Source organism: Lathyrus oleraceus, chromosome 2 (genome assembly GCF_024323335.1).
Source record: "Lathyrus oleraceus cultivar Zhongwan6 chromosome 2, CAAS_Psat_ZW6_1.0, whole genome shotgun sequence".
In the NCBI taxonomy this organism is placed as follows: domain Eukaryota; kingdom Viridiplantae; phylum Streptophyta; class Magnoliopsida; order Fabales; family Fabaceae; genus Lathyrus; species Lathyrus oleraceus.
Window position 1 is genome coordinate 59,117,985 of NC_066580.1, and position 6,411 is coordinate 59,124,395.

The 6,411-nt window shown below is 40.0% G+C and overlaps 1 pseudogene; it reads left to right on the forward strand.

The window, feature by feature from the left end:
- The first annotated feature begins 6,080 nt into the window (after positions 1-6,080).
- LOC127124294 (uncharacterized) lies at positions 6,081-6,180 on the forward strand (annotated as a pseudogene).
- The last annotated feature ends 231 nt before the right edge of the window (positions 6,181-6,411 follow it).

A 6,411-nucleotide genomic window follows, 5' to 3' on the forward strand; every position in this document is an offset into this window, starting at 1 on the left:
GAGGAGGATCAATATCATAGTAGCCGGATGGAGTCTGAGGGTCAGATTCAGCAAGAGAGATATGGTCAACATAGTGCTCATAGTCATCACAAATCTCATAATCCTGGATGGATTCAGTGGATCCAGCAGGAGTTGGGGTTTCATTCAGGTTATAGAGCCAGTTCCTTTGGTTATGAACACTAGTTCTAGGATCGGGCATGGTGAATAGGCAGAGAACCTGGTTATCAATAATAAGCTCGAACTCATCAGACCCTATGTTTGCTATAAACATAGTGTTGAAGAGGAAAGGTATACTCAGAGTAGTAATGCCACAAAAAGGGTTCAGGTCAAGCATAGGCTGACGTAATCCAATAGCATTACCTATCATAGTTATCAGGCCACCTATTCTAATGGGTGCTCGCTCATCCTGGATAAGGTGGTCCAAATTAGCTAACATAAAAGTAGCACCGTTTACTGGACGGTTCTGGGAAGCACAAAATATGATGAAGAGTTCATCACGTGAAACTGAAGTACTATTTGGCTTCTTCCCAAATAAAGTGTGGGTCAGGATCTTATGGAAATAGCGAAAAGCCGGGTTATGTATGTTTCCAGAGAGAAACTCATGTTCTTCGGGCTCATCATTTCCAGTCAGCTTACCCCAAAAGTGTTCCAGCTCTCTATATTCAAAAAGTTCTTCCTGGCTTATAGTGAATGTATCAAAGGAGGTAGGAAAACCCAAAAGGTTGGTGAAGTCCCTAATATTAAATTGGTACTCCATGTTGAACATTCTGAACTGGATAAATCCTCTGGTAATTCCTTTTCCATGGCTGGGTAGATAGATTAATGAACTAAGGAATTCTAGTGTGAGTCTCCGGTAGGTGGTGAAATGTCTCAGGATAGGGGAGGTCTCCCATCCTATCTGATTCAGCAAAAACAGGACACTCTGTCTCAGTCCAAGGGCAGTCATAGCCCAATCATCAGCATATAAACTAGGTAGCATCTCTCTAGTGGCTAGTTCTTCAAACCTTCGTTTCTGAGCCATTCCTCTGAACTTGATACCCATACGGTCAAAATGTCCCATCTGGTTAGTGTTAACTAGAGAAAAGAAAACATGAGTTTAAGTCAGGATTTGGCCAAATGCCGAAAGAAGAAAAAGAATTATTATTATTATATGGATATATTTTTTTTCTTTTTGAATAAATCAATAATGAATACTAAATAGAAATTAAAAGAATAATTAAGAGAAAAATAGAGAAATGATAATAATAACAAAATAATAAAATAGCAAATTAATTTGTGGGTTGTCTCCCACTAAGCGCTTTGTTTAAATGTCGCAAGCTCGACAAAGAAACTGTTAAATATAGTCTATGAGTCCTGGGGGCGTTTCGTCTAAGTGTAGAATTTGCGAATCTTCGTTGGTTTCCGCATAGTGATAATGTTTCAGACGTTGCCCGTTTACGGTGAACGGTTCTGTAGATTGTCCTTTTATTTCTACCGCTCCACTGGGAAAGATTTTAGTGATATGGAAAGGTCCTGACCATCTGGATCGTAGTTTTCCCGGGAATAATTTTAGTCTGGAGTTAAATAAAAGTACTGCGTCGCCTTGCTTGAAGATTTTCCTTGATATACGCTTGTCATGCCATTGTTTTGTTCTTTCTTTATAGATTTTGGCATTTTCATAGGCGTCTCTTCTGAGTTCCTCTAATTCGTTTATGTCAAGGATTCTCTTTTCACCGGCGGCTTTGTAATTCAGATTTAAATTTCTAATAGCCCAATAGGCTTTATGTTCTAATTCTACCGGGAGGTGACAGGATTTTCCATAAATGAGCTTAAATGGGGTCGTCCCTATGGGGGTTTTATAAGCAGTTCGGTATGCCCATAAAGCTTCTGGTAGTTTCAATGACCAATCTTTCCTTGAAGTGGCGACCGTTTTTTCTAGTATTTGCTTGATTTCTCTGTTAGATACTTCCACTTGTCCACTGGTTTGAGGGTGGTAAGGTGTTGCTATCCTATGTCTCACTCCATATTTAAGTAGTAGTTTTTCGAGTACCTTGGATATAAAGTGCGATCCACCATCACTGACTACTATCCTTGGGATGCCAAATCTCGGAAATATTATATTTTTAAAGAGTCTAGTTACTACTCGGGTGTCATTAGTTGGAGAAGCTATAGCTTCGATCCACTTTGATACGTAGTCAACCGCCACGAGTATGTATTTGTTACCGAAGGAGGGTGGAAATGGTCCCATGAAGTCTATCCCCCACACGTCAAAAATCTCTACTTCCAAAATACCTTTTTGTGGCATCTCGTCACGTCTAGATATGTTTCCCGTGCGTTGACATCTGTCACACTCCTTAATAGCCGCATGTACGTCCTTCCATATAGTTGGCCAATAAAAGCCAGCTTGTAGGATTTTAGAGCAGGTCTTGGATGTACTTGTGTGTCCACCATAAGGCGCAGAGTGACAGTGTTGGATTATATTTTCTACCTCTTCTTCGGGTACACATCGACGGAAAATACCATCGGGGCCTCTTTTGAAAAGTAAGGGATCATCCCAGTAATAGTGTTTTATGTCGTGGAAGAATCTTTTCTTCTGCTGGTAAGATAAAGTAGGTGGAATTATTCCGGCAGCTAAATAATTGACTAGATCAGCGTACCATGGTATGACAGATATAGCTAAGGTGGTTTCTACTTGCATGTCGGAGTTGTTCTCTTCCAAAGTAGCTATGAGTTTGTCATACGAGAAATCATCATTAATGGATGTTCTTTCTGGTTCAAGGTTCTCAAGTCTAGAGAGGTGGTCTGCTACTACGTTTTCAGTTCCTTTCTTGTCCTTGATTTCTAAGTCGAATTCTTGTAGTAGCAAGATCCATCTTAGGAGTCTAGGTTTAGCATCCTTTTTTGTTAGAAGGTACCTGATAGCAGCGTGATCAGTGTAAACTATTATTTTGGCTCCTACCAAGTAAGAACGAAATTTATCTAGCGCAAATACCACTGCTAGGAGTTCTTTCTCGGTTGTGGCATAATTCATCTGCGCTTCATCCAGGGTTCTGCTAGCGTAATATATAACATGAAGCTTTTTATCCTTTCTTTGTCCTAAAACAGCACCTACAGCATAATCACTGGCATCGCACATTATTTCGAATGGTTCATTCCAGTCTGGTGTCTGCATAATGGGTGCGGAGATCAATGCTTGTTTAAGAGTTTGAAATGCTTTTAAACAGTTATCGTCGAATATGAATTCAGCATCTTTCATTAATAGTCCGGTTAAGGGTTTAGTTATCTTAGAGAAGTCTTTGATGAATCGTCGGTAAAAACCGGCGTGTCCTAAAAAGCTTCGTACTTCTCTCACGGTTCTTGGGGGTTGAAGATTTTCGATTACCTCTATTTTGGCTTTGTCTACTTCAATTCCTCTGTTCGAGATGATGTGTCCCAGAACAATGCCTTCTTGTACCATAAAGTGGCACTTTTCCCAATTAAGTACTAAGTTTACTTTTACACATCGCTCAAGAACTCTTTCCAGGTTTTCAAGGCATTCTTCGAAACTTTGTCCGTATACAGAAAAGTCATCCATAAATACTTCCATGATGTTTTCGAGAAAGTCGGCGAAAATTGCCATCATGCATCTTTGAAAAGTTGCAGGGGCATTACACAGACCAAACGGCATTCGTCTATAAGCGAAGGTACCAAAAGGGCATGTGAATGTTGTCTTTTCTTGGTCATCAGGGTGACATGGTATTTGAAAGAAGCCTGAATAACCGTCTAAATAACAGAAATGTGAATGTTTAGCTAATCGTTCTAACATTTGGTCAATGAATGGTAAAGGGAAATGATCTTTTCGGGTTGCTTTGTTTAGTTTTCTATAATCAATGCACATTCTCCATCCCGATTCGATTCGTTTAGTTATAGTTTCTCCTTTTTCGTTTTCAATAACGGTTATGCCTCCTTTCTTTGGTACAACGTGTACAGGACTGACCCATTTGCTATCAGATATAGGATATATAATACCTGCTTCCAATAACTTGGTTATTTCTTTCTTTACTACCTCACTTAGGATCGGATTTAGTCTTCTCTGGTGTTCCCTAGAGGTTTTACCGTCTTCTTCTAACATGATGCGGTGCATACAAATAGAAGGGCTTATTCCTTTAAGATCGGTTATGTGGTATCCTAGTGCGGTTGGATATTTTCTTAAGATATGTAGGAGTTTTTCTGTTTCGAGTCTTCCTAGATCTGCATTGACTATCACAGGTCGTTCAAGTTCTAAGTCTAGGAATTCATATCTCAGATTTTTGGGAAGTGTTTTCAAATCAGGGGTTGGTTTGTTAAGACACTGCGTAGGGTCCGGTGTTATTGCTAAGCATTGTTTAGATTTGTCTTCTAAAAGATAGTCTGATGATTTGTCTTCTCCTGACTCTGCTTCTTTTATGCATTCATCGATGATATCCATGAAGTAACATGTATCTTCTATTGCAGGTGCTTTCAAGAATTGGGAAAGAATGAATTCAATTTTCTCTTCACCTACTTCGAAGGTGAGTCTTCCTCGTTTTACGTCTATGATTGCACCGGCAGTTGCTAAGAATGGTCTTCCTAGTATAATAGGTGTAGTATCATCTTCTCTAATGTCCATAATTGTGAAGTCAGTGGGAATGTAAAACTGACCTATGCGTACGGGAACGTTTTCAAGGATTCCTACAGGATATTTGATGGAACGATCTGCTAATTGCACAGACATTTTGGTCGGTCTTAATTCTCCCATTTCCAGTCTCTTACATATGGATAAAGGCATAACGCTAATTCCGGCTCCTAAATCGCATAAGGCTTTGTCGATGACAAATTTTCCTATGTGACAGGGTATAGAGAAGCTACCCGGATCCTTGAGTTTAGGGGGCATGTTTTGGATTATAGCGCTACATTCGGCAGGGAGTGTAACGGTTTCGCTATCCTCAAGTTTCCTTTTATTAGAAAGAATTTCTTTTAAGAATTTAGCATATGAGGGCATCTGCGTAATAGCTTCGGTAAACGGAATTGTAACGTTTAATTGTTTAAGGAGATCGACAAATTTTCTAAATTGGCCTACATCTTTGGTTTTAACAAGCCTTTGAGGGTAAGGTATAGGTGGTTTGTAAGGTGGTGGAGGTACATAAGGTTCCTTCTTTTCTAGGGTATCCTTATTACCCTCTTCCTTTTCCTTAGGTTCACTTTCCTCAGTAGATTTCTTAGGGTTTTGGTTTTCTATCCTTGGATCAGACGGTCCTTCCACTTCCGTTCCACTTCTTAATATAATTGCATGAGCTTGGCTTCTCGGATTAGGTTGGGGCTGTCCAGGGAATGTACCAGTTGGTGCAGCAGTAGGTGCTTGTTGTTGAGCTACTTGAGATATTTGTGTTTCTAACATTTTGTTATGGGTAGCCAAGGCATCTACTTTGCTTGCTAGTTGTTTAAGTTGTTCGCCAGTGTGTATGTTCTGGTTTAAGAAATCTTTATTGGTTTGTTGTTGGGAAGCTATAAAGTTTTCCATCATGATTTCCAAGTTGGATTTTCTAGGGTTATTATTGTTAGGATTTGGTTTCTGATATCCCGGAGGTACAGATGGGGTTTGATTCGGAGACTGTCCAGGTGCGTATAGAGCATTATTACTCTTATATGAAAAGTTTGGGTGGTTCTTCCAATTTGGGTTATAGGTATTCGAATAGGGGCTTCCTTGAGCATAGTTTACTTGCTCTGTTTGGATTCCAGTCAAGAGTTGACATTCCGCAGGAGTGTGGCCTTGGATTCCACAGACCTCGCAATTCTGAGTTATAGCAACCACGGCGGTTGGAGGTGATACGTTTAAACTTTCAATCTTCTGGGCCAAAGCATCCACTTTTGCATTAACGTGATCAAGGTTACTTATCTCGTACATGCCAGTTTTCGGTTGAGGTTTTTCCACTGTTGTTCGTTCGGTTCCCCACTGATAGTGGTTTTGGGCCATGCTCTCGATAAGCTGGTAAGCATCAGCATAAGGTTTGTTCATTAGTGCACCACCTGCAGCGGCGTCTATTGTTAACCTTGTATTGTATAAGAGACCATTATAAAATGTGTGAATTACTAACCAGTCTTCCAAACCATGGTGTGGGCAAAGTCTCATCATGTCTTTGTATCTTTCCCATGCTTCGAAAAGAGACTCGTTGTCTTTCTGTTTAAATCCGTTTATCTGGGCTCTTAACATAGCTGTTTTGCTTGGTGGAAAATATCGGGCAAGAAAAACTTTCTTCAACTCGTTCCATGTGGTGACTGAGTTGGAAGGGAGAGATTGAAGCCATCTTCTAGCGCTATCTCTTAATGAGAAAGGAAAAAGACGAAGTCGAATTGCCTCTGAAGTGACACCATTAGCTTTAACAGTATCAGCGTATTGAACAAATACGGATAAATGAAGGTTTGGATCTTCGGTAA